The following is a 19,526-nucleotide window of genomic DNA, read 5'->3' as shown; positions in this document are numbered from 1 at the left end:
CTTTGTGTAATGAAATATCGCTGGAAATCTCTTTCTCTCTTAACAACATCCTGGGCTTCTCAATAACCTGGTATAAGGATCAGTTGCCCCGGCTTGATGAATAAAGCAACAACCCCTTCCATCAGAATCTGTTTCTGTGCCCTTCCTTACCCGATATGCTTCGTGCGGATGGGAGTATACTTTCCCTCCTCTCTCTCTCTCTCACTCTCTCTCTCTCTCTCCTGGAATCTCTTATCAGGAGCCGTGAATCATCTCAGAAGCAGAATAAAAGCTGCTTTTAAGCGCACTTATCTATCTGCACGAAATAATAAATATAATTCGAGTAAATTTATCCTTTAAAATGCTCTGTCGGACTCCTTTTCCATATATATTTTGACGACTGTAAAATGACAACGAATATTAATGAAGAGGCGACGAATCCACTGGCACCGCGGACTATTTGGAGGAGAATATTAACCTTAAGAATTCGAAATTCAGTACCAAACTTATTGAACAACTGGCAGTGGAGAGAGAGAGAGAGGCGAAATTAAATGCAAGGGATTAACAGATTGCTCCAAAATGGATGAGGGAGACCTAAGAGAAAAATCCGCACGCCATCAGAAATGACACAGTTGCAAATCTGTTTTTTTTCATGACATAACGTAATAAATGCCAGGCGCTGTTATTAAAGTGAATCTGGATGGTTGGCCTGCATTTGACACCTGTTATCAGAAACGAAATTTTGTTGCCATTTGTAAGCGCTGACAAACGTCCTCTCATTTTATTAGCAATAAACGACTGTGGGGAAATAACCATTGTGATCAGCTATCGAGAAAATAGTAGAATCGACGGGTCGTGCCGGGATGAGGAAGGTAACTATTTTCTTTCCAAGAATATCGGAGGTGAATTTGTTTTATTACCGCGTTGTTTGATTTCGCTGAAGTGACTGGTATTCCTAATACCATACCAGGTCTTCTATTTGTTTCAATGTCATGAGTATTTTAGTTCTGCAAAAATGTCAGCAGGTTTTTGTAAGTGAATAAAATTGTATTCAACTCCTTTTCAGTGCGAGTTCTTTTTCGTTTATTTAGCGTGGCAAATGGTAGTTTGACGTTCATTTTCTGAAAATGTTTATTCATAAAGGTAAACAATTGTGTAGACCTTATTTTACGTCACTGTTTATCCAGAATTAGGTTCTATTTTTTTTTTTTTTTTTTTTTTTTTTTACGTTATTCAGCAACGGGACCAACGGCTTTACGTGACTTCCGAACCACGTCGAGAGTGAACTTCTATCACCAGAAATACTCATCTCTGACCCCTCAATGGAATGCCCGAGAATTGAACTCGAGGCCACCGAGGTGGAAGACCAAGACCAAACCGACCACGCCACTGAGGTACTAGGTTCTATTTGCTTGTTTGCTTCGACAAACTCATTGTTTTACCACCAACACCCCTTTCAAATCAATCAACTGCCCTGTTTGGAAAATTCTTAAATAGTTATCATGGTGGAGACGGGTTGGTTCCCATTTCAAGCACAGAACTTGATTTCCACAGTTAGTATAAATATACAACAAACTCGAAATGAACTTTCATTTCAAGCAAATAGAACCTAAATTAGGATAAACAGTGGCGTAAAATAAGTTTGAGACAATTGTTTGCCTTTATGAATATGCTACATTTTCAGAAAATGAACGTCAAAACTACCATTTGTAGACGCCAAATAAACAAAAAAGAACTCACACTGAATAGGAGTTGGATACAATTTGAAGGCTGGAAGGATAAATCACTGTCGTCTCGGTATCAAAACCAAACAGCTCAGGTTCGAATCCACGTCAGAATAGGTACGATTCCTTCCGGTATGTTATTCCAGAGTGGTAAAGAGAATTGGCGTGTTAACCATTATTTATGTTATGGTTTAATATTTGAGAGCATAGAAAATGGCACAGCGAAGTCACAAGTAGCCATTAGTTGTAAGATCAACACTTAGCTATGACGGTCGAGAAGAGTTGATTTCGCTCCTAGTTATGGAACCTGTAGAGAAAAAAAGCTTAAGACTCTCTGGATTTAAGCCATATGCTTGAATACTAAACAGGGTGTATGCAGTTCTAATGTATAATTCCCGCTTGCTGTCATTTATTCCCAAAGCAGAGCGATTTATATTTTCGATACTCTAGAACTATCTGGACATTAATGATTACCTTTCTGGTAACTTCTCTTACGCCAACTATCCAGCACTGTCTAGGTCTTCCTCTCTTCCTGCATACTTTCAGTTTTATTCACATTTCAACATCTTAGCCACTTCGATACTTTCCAAATGGCCGGACCATCTTAACACACTCAAGGTCCATCTGTGTACATACACTGTTTTTTCCTTATTTATCACTTCAAGTTTCCATGTTTATTATCCTTTTACTTATTCTTACGCTCTGTATACGACGCAGATACTAAACGTCATCTGCCACGCACTTTATTGATAATATATATACATATATATATATATATATATATATATATATATATATATATATATATATATATATATATATATATATATATATATGTATATAATATTTATATATTGTTATATATACAAATATCATATAAATGTGTGTCTGTGGACTCCGAGGAATATGTAATTTTGATACGTCAGCATTTTCCCCGTACATATGCTCTGGTGCTATAATGGTCGAAGGGAGTAACAACAGTAACAACGCTGTACAAGCACTTAGCACAATCAGTGGCTGTGCAAAATAAATTCTAAACAAGAACTGAAAAAAATTATCCAATGAGCTAATGCTGTACGTAGTACATGCAAATTACGGCTATTTTTACTGGAAGGCAGCACGGTCTGCATTAAAAAGAACAAAAAAACATTAATATTCAGAAACTACATTTTTTTTTTAATAACTTGTAGAATAAATCCCAAGGTAAAGGAATGTCTTCTCTTTTAATCTTTTTAATGCATGTATACATACGAACACACTGGCAGGTATATAGCATATATATATATATATATATATATATATATATATATATATATATATATATATATATATATATATATATATATAATATATGTATATATGTATTTACGTTTTACACCAGCCTCGTTGTGGCCCAAAACATAAAGGAAAATATTTGAGGAAAAATGCAGAATAAATTACTTGAAACTTACCTTAAAAGGATTTATAGTGTTAATTTACTCTAGAGGAGGTCGCCAGAAAACTCAGCTAATTACTTTACACACATTTATTTACAAGAGGCCGTTTACTGGCCTGGAGAAAGAGTAAAAAAATTTTTCATATTATCTTGCAGTACTGCAGCACTTGCGGGCGCGAAGACTTGGACATGTGACTCAGGAAATCTGGAAGAAATCCCAGATTAGACACAAAATAATTAAAGAGTTCTTGCACAAGTTACAGTTATTCACTTTGTCTAACACACTGGGGAGGAACTCTTAGTGTTAAATGAAATATTCAATGACTTCACTTGTCTGGGACGATCACAAAAAGGAGGCATGCGGCCACGAGGCAGTGAAAAGGAACAAATGAATGTTCATTTGAGAATTAGGAGTTTGAATTCTGAAAATGGGGAGTAGTTACGACACTAGGGGGGAAAGAACTGGCAATATGAATGATTCACAAGACGTACCTGGACGCCATAATAAGTGGACCTTTGTAGAAATGCGGCGTCGGCTTTGTCTCAGGTCTGGGCGCGCCAGTAATGCCTTGGTAGGCCTAAAGGGAAGGCTGGCGGACATCCGTCCAAGGTCACGACTGGAGGTGACTGAGGTCGAAGGCAGGTGTCCTTCATGGGGGATGGGTTCAGCTCACCCCCCCCCCACCACCCCCAAGGGCAGGGCATCCTGGAAACAGAACATACGGCCAGCAAAGGGTTCACAGGAAAAAGGAGCTTAAGACGTAGCCCTAATAAGTACCCAGCTAGCTACACACTTCCCTTTGGGATACGTCCCTAAAGCTGACAAGTCTTAATTCCCCCTTCCCACAACTACGGCTGGCCTGCTTTGGGTTCCCGCGTAAAATCAGCTGATATTTGGGTAAATATGGCTGCTCTTTTAGAAATAAAATACATTAAGTAAATGCTGGGGAGACGAGGCGGTCAATAAATGTAACAGTTCCCCCTGTTAAGAAGGCATTCACTCCCTTTCGGGCATGAAGGCCTTGGCTAAATAAGTTGATTGTCTCAACTACCCATTTCTCCTACTCTAACTGAGGTGTTTATAGGAGCGATACTGCTAACTACAGTGGCCTACCTAACTTATAGGTGGAGATGCTAAGTGTACTAACTTATTGGATTAATGTAGTCTAGCCTAAGTGAAAACTACGGGTCGTCTGGAACGACAGTCTACTCTACCCCTATGTAAGGTTACTTGAAAATTCTACTTGCTACTACCCTAATGCCTTGGTACTAAATTATTAGCCTAACCTACTCATTACAGTTAAGTAGAGACGCAATCATTCCAGAGTGCAGTACGCACAGCAGTGGTTTATCGAACTGAATTGTTAAAATACATGAGATGAGGTAATGATGCGTGAGGATGATCAGTGATTAGTAGAGTACCAGGATGGAAATGTAATGAGGCAATTATGACATTTACATGAGGGTTAGTATTACCATTTCTAGGGGTTAGAGGGTTAGTTTACTGGCAGAGATCAGGCTGGCTACCAACTCTGGGTAGGTGCCAGAGTCGCAAATGAATGTGACACTGTACCTCGGGCACAGGTGCCAAGGAGAGCATGTGGCTCTTTGGTTAGTGAGTTAATTTGGTACGTCCATTCTTCTTCTTCTTCTTCTTCTTATTCCGCCAGGGCCTGGGTACACCAGACCCAAGAGTTGACGGAGGCACTGACTCTGGGGTAAGGCCAGAAATGCTGTCAGGAGCAGAGGCAGTGGTAGCCTGAGGGATTTCAGGACAACACCCTACTTCGGTATCTCCAGCAACCGTCGTAGAGGTGAAACCTACTGCAGGGGAGGCCCTCACTTCGGCTGCTGCGACAACTGTCATAAGGGGAAAGCTCCAGGCTGACTCCTGGTCGGGCAGTTCCTGGTCGTCCAGAGGAGGTGAGAAGGTGAGGTTCATCCTCGGGCGACAACGGTGGGGGTGAAGAAGAATCATGGACTGGAGATTGGCCATGGGCTGCGGTAAGCTCCATGCCTGTTGGAGGATCTCCTGTAGGAGGATCCTTGATGAGGTTAGGCGCCGGCGCTAACTCGGGGCCAGGCGCAGAGGTCAAAGTTTGTGGTGGCTCTATGTCCAGGCTGGAGGGAGCTTGGCACTGCTCAGTGCTGCCAAGTGGCACTGGCAGAGAGTTGAGGTCAGCTGGACCTGTGACGAGTACCGGATGTGCAATACCTCTCAGTGGGCCGTTGGTAACGGGAGACAGAGGCTCCTGTCTCTCGTGGAAGGCTGAGCCTTATGGAACATGGACAGTGTCCACTGCTGGTGGCTTGTTAGAGCACCTAGGCCAATTCGTGGAGTGCCCTATTACATTACAAGTTTTGCAACGGAACTGTGAATGATCAATCTCCCTCCTTGGTAGCGGGGAAGACTGTTGGTGGCCGTACTTCCGGGAGGAAGTAGGTCTTGGATGGCTCCTTGCTTTGGAGTAGTTTGTCGTGGGGTTAGGACCCCTAGGCTTTTTGAAAAGTGAGGGAGACTTCATGTCTTGCCCTAAGAGGAGGCCATAACCTCCTGGAATGTAGCTTGCAACTGCAAGAGTACATACTTTGGAGAAGTGAGGTCTGGTGACCCTCAATTGGACGGTCGGAAGGATTAGTTTAATATGATTGATATCTTCAATGGTGATTAATTGATGTCTATCGACGTTAACCCCTCTGGGGATTCGGTCTTTCCATATCAGGGAGATTTGAGCGCCAGAGTCGTCATAGGCTCTGACATGGCTTGGCGGATAATGGCTTTGGAGGGGTGCGATGGTTATAGGGCCCTTAGCCGGGGGACCTAGCGAGGAAGAATTTATAACTGCCATTGCGATGGCAGGAATATTGTGATCAGCGCACCCTCTGTAATTTGTAGACATGTGACCGTTGCGGCCACAGTCTCGGCAGAACTTGTTCCAGAACTTCTTCCATGGCACTGGACGATAAGGCCGAGATGGCACCACAGGTTGTGAATCTGTGGAGTCACCAAGGCTTGCAGTGTCCTCGGGCACAGGTGAAGAGTCCTCTCTGGCAGTGATTTGATGTGGGGAGGTGAATGAGTCCGTCGCTGAATCACCCTCGAAAACAAGTTCGGGGTTAACTGGTGGGCTCACCTCTTCCAAAGTGAAGGAGGTAGGCGGTGAAATGGTAAGAGGCTGGCAGGATGCGGCAGGAATTTCTAGCTCTGGCACTGGATCAGGAACAGGCTCACAAATAGAAAGGATGTCAGGGACATCGGAGGCACTAGCCTCTGAATCTAGAACTGATGATTGATTATTTGGCATGCTGCAGGGATCCGGTGCATCTGGTAGTGGGAGCTGCGTCCAGGGGAGATACGGCTTTAGGAGATCTCGGCCCAAAAGAACCTGATAGACCTCATGAAATCTATCAACTACGTCCAGGCGGCACAATGTGATTTCCCTGGTCTCCTGGTCCAATAAGGGCATTTCCACCTTCAGAAGGACCGAAGGAACAGAATAGAGGTGATCTTCAATCCATTCAAACTGAATTTCTTCGTCCTTCTGGATTTTGGCACCCCTAGGCAATGCCTTTCTTGAAATGAGGGAGACCTGGGCTTCGGCATCGGCCATGACGTGTACCCACCGATAGGCTGTAGGAGACTGTTCCTACATGGTAGCCTTGGAGAAGTTCACCCTGGAAGCTCTCATCCCAAGGTAGGGATCGACTTGGGCACTGGCCGGAATCCGCAGCATGCCCACGCACACAAGTGGTGCAGAACCTCCGCAACCACCTCTTACCGGGAGTCCAGCTCATGGTCTTGGGCTTGGAAGCTTGCCGAGAGATTTCTTCATCTCTGAGAGCTAGCTCAGACTTTCTCTCTTCTTCTCTTTCCTTCTTCTCTGCTTCTTTCTCTTTTCTCTCTACTTCTCTGGCTTTTCTCTGGTTTTCTCTTTCTTCCTTTTCTTGCAGGCGCGCGGCATCCTGCTGCGCCTTCATCCACTGGTCAAGTGCTGGTCCAGTGTAACCGGCCTCCTTGCCCAGAGTTATGAGGGTTCAGAGCTTCTCTAGCTCTATGGTAAAGAAGTCGTGGGAAGCAGGGGAAGACATTTCCCTTAGGCTGCAGTAGAGGCTCGGACAAAGTTAGAAATAATGGTGGCCAGGAATAGTACTGGATGGGATGGGAGTGCCTACTTTGTAACCTGGCACTCACTTGGAAATGGGTTCTGCAATTGTGGTAATGAAAAGTCTGAAAAGACTGGGTGCTCTGTGGCACTGGGAAGTGTCCCGTAAGTTGGTGGCACTTTTGGAATGGCACCTTCTAATGGGGTGAGAAAATCAAATGGAGTGCGCTGTGTGAGTCACACTTAAGGGCGTTCCTAACTTGGGGATACGCTGGAATGGGCAACCTGTAGGTCCAACACAGGTGCACGGCACTTATGGAGGTGTTCCTTAATGTAGTGATCCGAAATGGCGGAAACACTAATGAAATAGGCGTTCCATAATGACGGACACGCAGTTGCGTTCCTTGGACAGCACTAGCAGTGCTGGAATAGCGGCACTTCAGGAGGCGTTCCTTTGGAGCACTGGTAGCGTGATGGTGTGTCTCCTCGGATGACACTAAATGCAGTACACTCAAATATACTGAAGAGAAATGGCACTCTGTTCGTGGCAGAGAGTAATGGTGGAGGAAAGAAAGTAAAAGGTAGGAGTACTTCAGCAGCCAGTCTATGGACAGTGTCAAGAATTAGTGGCACTGTAAAATGGTAAGGCATGTGGTGCGCTGGTGGTGGCCAGTCCTAGACTGGTAGGCTTCCTTGTCTGGAAGTAATGAATTTGCGTGGCACACTGTGCAGTTCGTGTTTGTGGTATACGCAAGTCTTTTGTGATAAAAAATGGAAAAGACCACTTGGGCAACGACAGGTAATGGTAATTTTGGAAATGCTCAGTCCTTGGCTGAAGTACTTGGTAAATTAAATAAATGGACACAGGCATGTATCACGCTCAGTGTAAATGAAAGACACAAGAGACTAAAACAATGTTAATTCTGCATGCGTAATGGTAATAGACGTAGTACTCTTGACTTTTGGAATAATAGGTTCTCTCTCTCTCTCTCTCTCTCTGAGAGGGTGAAAATGATATATGACGAACTCCCTTGTATTTATTTGAACTACGATAATGTTAGTTAATACGACGCAACTTGTGTCAAATGATCTCCTTACGTTAACGTTTAAATGGAAGAGTTGCTTTCAAACAAGTTTTATGAAAACTGAACCCACTAGCGAGGAACGAGTTTTACGTTACTTTGAAATTGATTGCATTTACATATAAAATTTACAATGACGCGTTTTGCATTAATAATTCTGGTAATTTACTCTACTTTGAAGATTTACGTTAACTTTACGTAAGGATACTAGGTCCTTGTGACAAGTGAAATGACGGTAAGGATTTTAAGATGAAATGTTAGCAAAACATTTGTAAATGGAAAAGGTTACGTTAAGTACGAAGTGAAATGAAACTTTCGCTCAGCAAGCAGGTGAGCGATGCGAGGTGAAACGTGTGATGAGGCTAGCAGAGCGGGCTGCTACCCGCTGATTTTCTGTAAATGCGAAGGCGATTTACAACACGAAATTCTAATTTCTTATTCAAGGCGAATTAACGTTTATTTCTCTGGCAGAATGATAGATACTAGTATCGAGATTGATATTATTTATGTTAAAACATCAAGACTTACGTTACTTTGCTTAAATACTTGAGATAATGCTTAAAGGGATAAAAACATGGCTGCACGTTGTGTGAAGCAACGGTTGGCTGGCAGGCCTGAGAGAGTGCATGCCGCGCTAAGCTGATGAGTGCTGGCAGGCTAAGCGGTTACCAACACTTGGAATGAAAACTAAGTTAAAACGAATTCCCTAACATATCACAGACAAAAGAATTGTGCACTTCTTTTGCCGTAACTATTAGTAGAACACTCATAACTAGCTAGGCTTGCTAACACATGCAATAAACCCAGGCAAAGCACTTCCTAGTTTGAACTAGTACTTTCTGGCATCTATCTTACACACACGTGCCTATCTGATACACGTTAACAGAGGATTCGCGGGGCAAATTGTTTGCTTGCCGCTAAAATTAAGCTCTGGCGCTTTCGCCGTTACAATAATAATATTTCTACTTAACACTCTTTTAAACCACTTCTAAAATAATTCCTTATTGTACCTTAAGCTAACATTGTTTATAAAATAAATCATATATGAATTATATACCTTACCATGAGTCAGTGTGTGTGTCTTCTGCTGCAAGTGTGCTCCGATTTACGCTTTTTTAAAATCATTTACAGTTTTACAAGGGATAACGCAATTTACAAGCTTTTTAAGCAAGCTAGGTTCGAATCCTGGCAAGGTCGCCATTTTTTACGTTTTACACCGGCCTCATTGTGGCCCAAAACGTAAAGGAAAATATTTGAGGGAAAATGCAGAATAAATTACTTGAAACTTACCTTAAAAGGATTTATAGTGTTAATTTACTCTAGAGGAGATCGCCAGAAAACTCAGCTAATTACTTTACACACATTTATTTACAAGAGGCCGTTTACTGGCCTTTCAGCTTGTCCACACAGGGACTAATATCTCTCACAAGGGGATAGTTGGCTAAAAATGAGATTCACGTAAAAGCTAGTTTTCAAAATTGTTCATATTATCTTGCGGTAATGCAGCACTTGCGGGCGCGAAGACTTGGACACGTGACTCAGGAAATCTGGAAGAAATCCCAGATTAGGCACAAAATAATTAAAGAGTTCTTGCACAAGTTACAGCTATTCACTTTGTCTAACACACTGGGGAGGAACTCCTAGTGTTAAATGAAATATTCAATGACTTCACTTGTCTGGGACGATCACAAAAGGGAGGCATGTGGCCACGAGGCAGTGAAAAAGAACAAAGGAATGTTCATTTGAGAATTAGGAGTTTGAATTCTGAAAATGGGGAGTAGTTATGACACAAAGGGGGAAAGAGCTGGCAATATGACTGATTCACAAGACGCACCTGGACGCCATAATAAGTGGACCTTTGTAGAAATGTGGCGTTGGCTTTGTCTCAGGTCTGGGCACACCAGTAACACCTTGGTAGGCCTAAAGGGAAGGCTGGCTGGGACATCCATCCGAGGTCACGACTGGAGGCGACTAAGGTCGAAGGCAGGTGTCCTTCATGGGGGATGGGTTCAGCTTACCCTCCCCCCCAAAGGGCAGGGCATCCTGGAAACAGAACATACGGCCAGAAAAGGGTTCACAGGAAAAAGGAGCTTAAGACGTAGCCCTAATAAGTACCCAGCTAGCTACACACTTCCCTTTGGGATACGTCCCTAAAGCTGACAAGAGTCTTTAATTCCCCCTTCCCGCAACTACGGCTGGCCTGCTTTGGGTTCCCACCTAAAATCAGCTGATATTTGGGTAAATATGGCTGCTCTTTTAGAAATAAAATGCATTAAGTAAATGCTGGGGAGACGAGGCGGTCAATAAAAGTAAAAAAAAAAACATATATATATATATATATATATATATATATATATATATATATATATATATATATATATATATATATATATATATATATATATATATAAAGGCAAATGCCACGGAGTGGTTCCTAGGTCTTTCGACACACTCCGTTGTTCCATATCTTCGTGAATCAATTATACATACATACATTTATACATATATATATATAGGTACGTATAAGTACATACATAATGACACTGTGTGGAAGCGCGCGCGCGTGTGCGTGTGTATGCGGGGACATGACACTTATATTTGGGAAAATATTACTTTGTGTATTTTCGAGAAAAAAAAAGGGACGCGTTTTCAAAATGACTGGCCCATTTGCAAGATAACGGGAACGATAGCCTATTTATAAAGCATCGAATACTATTTTATGATTTTTACAAGATCGCAAAATGCGTTTTCACCAAAGCTACTTTGCGCTGATGGCAGCTTTTCCCGAAAAAATGAGAGAAGAAAAATTATTATCTAAAATATGGAAAATGTATTATTTTACTGAACACTGAACACGCTGAACAGTCCGAGATACTGAAGGTGTCCGAATAAACGAGAGATTTTTAAGGTCAGTAAGTCCATCAAAAGCATATAGTACTATCATTTTGTTGTCATCTTTTCATTTGAAGAGATATTAGTACCCCTTTATTTTTTTAACCGAGTATTCATTACAACATTTTTATTCTACCTATATATATATATATATATATATATATATATATATATATATATACATGAATTTTTATCACATTACCGTGATTCATATACTTAAATCGAGCTACAAATGTCCTCTAATATAAAATTCGCACTACCTCGAAATGAATATATTTTCATGTGTTAACCTGATGTGAATTTTTTTCTCTTTTTGTTTCTAGTTGATAATAATTTCGCCCTCTCGTGAGTTCGAACCAGCGTCCAGCGGACGAAATTGAATGAGAATTTTAACGAAAGGAAAGACAACGCACAGACAGCTAGGTGACAAGAAGGCAAGGGAGAGGGATTACCCAGCGCCGAGTGTTGTAATGGGGAAGATGATTTGCTCTGGTATGAGAAATGGTAATGCATTACGGGATTGCCTGACAAATATAAGGGAGGTCTTCTTTTCCATCTTTTCACTGTGTACGCTTCGTTGTATATGGAAAACAAGGCGTGACGCGACCTCCAGCTTACTCGAGACGCCTGGTAGAATCTACTGTCAAATGACGTGCTGTTTCGCCGACAAACATTAAAATAAATGCGCTATATTCAATGAGAAAAATTTTTCCTGTACTGTTTAACAGGCACAATATATATTTTTTACATTTTCATTCTATTGTATAAATCATAAATATCCTATCCTTAAATTCATGTATCTTTAACTCAACGCGAAACCTTTTCCAAACCTTCTTAAGCATTTCCATGGGTCTTTCCTACGCCCCCAACGAGAACAAGTTAAGTATATCTTAGTTCAAACAGACCACTGAGCTGATTAACAGCTCTACTAGGATCTGGCCCGAAGGAATAGGTATTTTTACGCAGTTGGTTACCTAGCAACGGGACCAACAGCTTATTGTGGGATCTGAACCACAGTAAGTATATCGAGAAATGAATTTCTAATCACCAGAAATAAATTCCTTTGGTTCCGTGCTGGCAAAGCAGGGACACAACAAGAACAACAACATCAAGAACAAAAACAACAACAGCAAGAACAAGAACAACAACAACAACAAAGTAGTTGTAGGCTTACTTCCCAAAAGTAAGCGATAACTAGACAAAGACACCATGAGGAACACAGGGACATGGAAAGTTCTGAGATGAAAATCTAGACCAGATGGAAACTCAGGCGGTGCGCGAGACAAAAGGCACTGGAGAGCACTCGCATCACGTCTAACCCAAATGAAGCAATCTAATGTAAACGCGTCAGTGATAAAACTGCTGATGAAGCTTTTCCAGGACGCTAACCACCATACCAGCGAAAAGAGTGACGTAGATAGTCTACGGAAAGATCCAAAACAAGAGAAAAAAACAGTTTACCAGATATAACCGCGTAACAGCAAAATCACCGAAATATTGCCGTCATTTTTGACGGCGCGAGTACACTAGAACAATTGCAAACGCTTCTGAAACACCTGTGGTGTATCCAACCCTGTTTCAACAGCTTTCCTACCAAAAAAAAAAAAAAAAAATTGAAAACTTTGTTTTAGGAGCGCCAGTGGTAAACATTTCCAGCCGACACCATTTGTAATATTGATGGCTTGAATTGGAAATTTAATTAGGTCCCACTTGGATGGTTATTACATGTAGATAAATATGATCAAATAATGAAAACTGTAACTATCGGGAATACAGAGCTCGCGATTCATAATGCTTAGGCTTTCGCAAAAATTAATTATAATTATATGCTAGAAATAAAAACGGGTTTCCTCGTTATCAGAGAGAGAGAGAGAGAGAGAGAGAGAGAGAGAGAGAGAGAGATTCAAAAATAGGCAGGTTATATTGTTATAATCATCTTACACAGTAAATATGTCATTAACAGTAATGCTATATGCCAAAAATATGATGGGCATACACACACAACACACACACACACACACACACACACACACACATATATATATATATATATATATATATGTGTGTGTGTGTGTGTGTGTGTGTGTGTGTGTGTGTGTGCGTATGTGTATAGATATCTTGATCACGAAATATATAAAACGTGATGCTATGTATAAATAAAGGCGACGCCACGGAGGAAAATGAAAAGACGAGAATTGCCAAGATCTTTCGGTAAAGCATGACCCTTTACTTGAGGCACAACTGATCTGAACAGAGCAAAAGCATTATAGGTGTGTGTGTGTTTATGTAAAAACACAATGCATCACACATGAGCCAAGACCCCTAATGTCTACCAAGGCCAACAAAATTCCGTTGGCCTTGATGTCTGCTTTCCTGCAGTTAAAAGACCTTTCACGGTAGAGACGAAGGAGAGGAAAAAGGTTTTCAACAACCAGTCACAATCTGGTCCCTCTGGTTTGGAAGCAAACAATTGCCCGAGAGGTATAGTAGTACTGTTGTACTACGCGCCAGCACTGCAACTTTAAGTCATTGCTTTTTTTTTCATAGTTTTTTTATTTTCTATTTGGCAACGTGACCTCCTTGCAGTTACTCGTCACGAAAGCTGAAGCCGATGCCAAGTCATGTATAAGACTAATAAACACAAGCGGGATCTGCAGGGGAAAATTAAAAATTAAAAAAAAAAAAAGGAGAGAGAGAGAGAGAGAGAGAGAGAGGAAGTGTTTGCCAAGCTGCGCAAAACACACAACTTCCGTAGGCGTCCATGATTCTAAGTACGTTCGGCACGGCTACTCAGCTTTAAGGAACCTTGCGTTTTATAGCATTCACCGGGGGGAGGGGGCCGGGGGGACCCGAATCAATTGGTGAAATATGTCCTTGAAACGCTAAGGAAACCGTTCCTAGGAAAAAAAACACGTGCCGCAGACAGATAGAAGGACATCTTTCAGTTAATTGTGCATACGAAGGATCTGATCTCTCTCGTAAATAAGGCTGTTTTTACGGAGGAATATTGTACCTGTTTTCTACTAATATATATATATTAATTTGTTCCGGGTTAACTAAACCACCAAAACGGACAAGTATGAGTCCCTCCCACCACGAGGTTCCTCTTCCCAATAAATAAGTATTGAAAATCTGATGATTGTTTGTTACGTGACCTCCGAACCACGTCGAGAGTGAACTTCTATCACAAGAAATACGCATCTCTAACACCTCAGTGGAATGCCAGAGAATCGAACTCGCGGCACCGAGGTGGCAGGTCAAGACCATACCGATCACGCCACTGAGGCGCTGAAAATCTGATGAGAAAAGAAGAAAACAAGGCGTGATACGACTTCCAGCTTACTAGGGGCACCGCGTGCTAAAATCTACTGACAAATAGAGCGTTGATTCACCGACGAAAATTAAAATTAATACTTTATATTTCATCAAATAATTTTCCTGTTCTATTTAAGAAACATATCAATTATCTTTTACATTTCCATTCTAAAAAATAAATCATAAATATGCTATCTTAAAATTCCTGTATATTTAACTCAGAGCAAAACACCTTTATTAAACCTTTGTAGGCTTCTCTGTAGGGCTTTCCTACAACCCCGACAAGAGCAACAACAGCAAGAACAATAACAAAGTAGTTTGTAGACTTACTCCCCGAGTAAGCGAAGCACAGCAAGGAAGGTAAAGAGACTGTTGTGGTACCTCACATAAATCGGATCCAACCTACAGAAGAAAATCGCAAAGGTAAGATATCTAACAATGCTGATAAAATACGGTATAGCGAAGATTACTTTCCTTAAAGCGCCATAGTTTTTTGTTTGTGGCCTGCTTTTGGTGTTTAAATATCTCATATATGTAATTTTTACTTATTCTCGCCGTGTTACTTTTTATTCCACCATGAGCACTTCAGTCTGCAGAGGCTATTTCAAGCATTATCGAATAATATAATAATAATAATAATAATAATAATAATAATAATAATAATAATAATAATAATAATCTTACTATAATGGGCGTTATGTCTGTCCGTCAGTCTGTCACCCAGTCACGGCCAAATGGCTGATCCGGATGGGCATGAAACTTGGCAGGGTTACAGTGGGGACCCCTGAGATGGTTTATAATGGAGTTTCATCCTACCTCCCCCGGCCCCTCCGAAGGGGGTGGGGGGTGAGAAGGGATTCGTTGAAACAGAGCTGGCTCTGCCCGTGAAACGGGGCTGGTTATGTCCGTAGACTTAGTTACTTTACGAATTTTCATACATAATTTCTGCATACATATTATGTTTGCTAGTAATATATAATAATGATAATACGCTAAACACTTACCTGTCAGCTTGAAGAATGCGCTAATGCAAAGCGTAACTCATCGGTCGCGAAAACCTGGAAGGCAGAAAAATAACTGAGCAAAGAAATAACAAGTCTTTTTCAATCTACACTTCGGTTTACTTGTCTGTTTATCATTTACTTAACGTATCTGGGGACCTCCCCTTTAATTATTAAACTTTCTAGTATCACACGTAATCACATCTACAAAGACAGAATATCTCCAGCCGACAGCAATGAAAAACGCATTTTGAGATATATATAATATACATAATGTGTAAATAAATTCTTCGTTAAAGCAAGGCACGTCTCAAGTATAAAAAGCCCATTAAAAAACTCCGATTTAAAGCAAAGGACTATATTTCGGCCTATGTATAGTCCACCGAAATATAGTCCTTAGTTTTAAACCAGCGTTTTAATGGGCCTTTTATAATTTATATATATATATATATATATATATATATATATATATATATAGTATCTTTACACATACATACATATGTATTACATACATACATGCATACACGCACACACACACACACACACACACACACACACACACATATATATAATATATATATATATATATATATATATATATATATATATAAAGGTTTTTTGCCACGAAGGAAAAAATGAAAAAGCGAGATAGCTGAGTACTTTCGGTCCTGTTCGGACCCTTTACTTAAGGCAAACTGATTTTACAGAGGGCAACATAGTCAAAAGAAGGCTTTATATCCAAACTGACACTACAAGATTAGCAATAAGGGCGATTTCACTCTACAGAAAGGAGGAAACGCCTGAGGGTAGCCACACCTTGGGGGACACACGCAGTAAACAAGTTATTCTTCCAGAAAACAGTACATTTTGAATAAACACGGAAGCATATACAATTTAATATCACGAAATTTACACAAATTTTCCCAAAAAATTATTATTAATGAAAAGACGAAAGAGAATATAAATATATATATCGAGCAAGAGAAAGAGAGAGAGAGAGAGAGAGAGAGAGAGACAGACAGACAGACAGACAGAGAGAGAGAGAGAGAGAGAGAGAGAGAGAGAGAGAAATAACAACTATATACATGTGGGGCTAATTTATTAGTTGTTCATTTATTTTAAGGTCCTTCATAAACGTCTTACAAATATATGGGTCCAAATGGTACATTCCCAGACTAAGATTTAGGTTGTTTTTATTAGTGATTTGTATAATTGCCGATTCCAGTAAATTTCTTGAAACATATAATCATTAGATCTAGCAATTACCGAGGTATCACCCCAATTAATACAATGAGATTTTTCACTCAGATGGATAAACAGTGCATTTGAAGTCTGGGCTGTTCTAACTTAATACATATGCTGCTTAATACGTACACATAAATTTTTACTTGACTGACCAACGTAAAACGATGGGCAATCCTTACAAGGAATTTTGTAAACGATGTTATATGTTACTGGACTATTCTTAATTAGCATATCTTTAATGTTATTGTTATAAGAGAACACTACATTAACATTAAACGATTTAAATATTGATTTTATGGTTTCAAATCCACGAAAGTAAGGTAAGCTAAGTACATTTTTAGGCATTTCTTTTTCATTAATAGCAACCCTATAAAACTTTTTGTGAGCTTTTTGATAACATAAATCAATTAAATGAGGTGGGTAGCAGAGATCATATCTTATCTTTTTTATGTATTCTATTTCTTGTTCAAGATATTATGGACTCGTGATACGCAAAGCGCGCAGGAACATAGAAGAAAAAATTGAAATTTTAATATTAAGATGGTGGCCAGAATAAAAATGTACATATGTTAAATTATTTGTGGGTTTTCTATAAATACTGAATTTGCATTGGAATGATTCTCTATGTATTAATACATCTAGGAAAGGGATGACATTATTATTTTCGATTTCAACAGTGAATTCTATGGATGGCACTAAATTATTCAATTTAGACAGTAAATCATTTACATCGATACCAACAGGTAAGACTATTAAGATATCATCGACATATCGGTACCATTTTAAGGGGACAAGTGTGATATTCGGGAGGTGTTGTCTCTCAAAAAATTCCATATATAAGTTTGAAAGGAGAGGTGATAAAGGGTTACCCATGGCCATACCAAATATTTGTTGGTAATATTCTGCATTAAAAATAAATCTGCAATCACAAATACATAACTTAATCAAGGAAATTATGTGACTAACGGACATAGGCAATTCATGCAGTACAAGTTCATTACTTAAATATTCTAGCACAGAGTCAATAGGGACTTTTGTAAACAAAGAACATACATCAAAACTGACAAAGATATCGCTAGGGTTTAGTACAATGTTATTTAATTTTTCCACAAGATCAAGAGAATTCCGGATGTGTGAATTAGATACAGTTCCTAGTAGCGGAAATAGCAATTTAGTAAGATATTTAGATAGTTTATAAGCAATTGATCCTACAGTACTAATAATTGGGCGCATAGGTTTGTTTTCCTTATGAGTTTTGACTAGGCCATATAAATAAGGTAATGAGGGGTACTTTACAGTTAACTTCCACAAAAGTTCCTTTTTATCTTTAAGAATTTGTTTGATATTGATATTAAAGTTTTTTATTACTTGGTCCAACGGATTTTTTACGAGTTTTTTTGTAAGTTATGTAATCCTCTAATAAAGTATGCATGCGTGATATGTAGTCAGTTTTGTCAAGAACCACTAAACTTTTGGATTTATCAGCCTTGGTAATGTGTAAGCTATTATCATTCTTCAATTCTTTTCAACTTTTTCTGTATCGAGCGGGGAAGTTATTTTCATGATAGGCATGCGTAGCACTATATGTCATGCCTTTGATAATGTCTAAATGATTTTGTGGTAGGTCACAGTATTTCTCAAACTTATATAGAGATGTCGCTATTGATACAGCTGACATTATCAAAGGCATGACATATAGTGCTACGCATGCCTATCATGAAAATAACTTCCCCGATCGATACAGAAAAAGTTTAAAAGAATTGAAGAATGTTAATAGCTTACACATTACCAAGGCTGATAAATCCAAAAGTTTAGTGGTTCTTGACAAAACTGACTACATATCACGCATGCATACTTTATGAAGGACCTTAAAATAAATGAACAACTAATAAATTAGTCCCACATGTATATAGTTATTATTTCTTTCTCTCTCTCTCTCTGGTTCGATATTCTCTCTCCCTCTTTCTCTTGCTCGATATATATATTTATATTTTCTTTCGTCTTTTCATTAATAATAATTTTTTGGGAAAATTTGTGTAAATTTCATGATATTAAATTGTATATGCCTCCGTGTTTTTTCAAAATATACTGTTTTCTGGAAGAATAACTTGTTTACTGCGTGTGTCCCCCAAGGTGTGGCTACCCTCAGGCGTTTCCTCCTTTCTGTAGAGTGAAATCGCCCTTATTGCTAATCTTGTAGTGTCAGTTTGGATATTAAGCCTTCTTTTGACTATGCTGTCCTCTGTAAATCAGTTTGCATTTATTTATACATAGCATCACGTTTTATATACTTAGTGATCAAGTTATTCATATATATATATATATATATATATATATATATATATATATATATATATATATATATATATATATATTATATATATATATATATATATATATATATATATATATATATTATACATAGATATATATATATATATATATATATATATATATATATATATATATACAGGATAGATTAATTTTCGAATTTTGTAAAATAAAGCAGACGCAACTTAAGTTTTTTTTTTTTTTTTTCTCATGTCCAGTCCTACATCGATGGCACGAATACTACGCTTTCAGCAGCAGAGGAACAATGTTTATTAGCAAAATAAACAAAATGTGTACAATCCATTGTTGCGCAGTTGTAATGAATCTTTTCATTGCATTCAAATGTCTTTAATGAAGGCACCGCCTTTTTCTCTCCAGCATGGCGTATTCAGGAGCAGTTTGCGCTTTGCTGTTTAATT

Source organism: Macrobrachium nipponense, chromosome 22 (assembly GCF_015104395.2).
Source record: "Macrobrachium nipponense isolate FS-2020 chromosome 22, ASM1510439v2, whole genome shotgun sequence".
Classification (NCBI taxonomy): Eukaryota; Metazoa; Arthropoda; class Malacostraca; order Decapoda; family Palaemonidae; genus Macrobrachium; species Macrobrachium nipponense.
Note: the sequence above shows the minus strand (reverse complement) of the source record.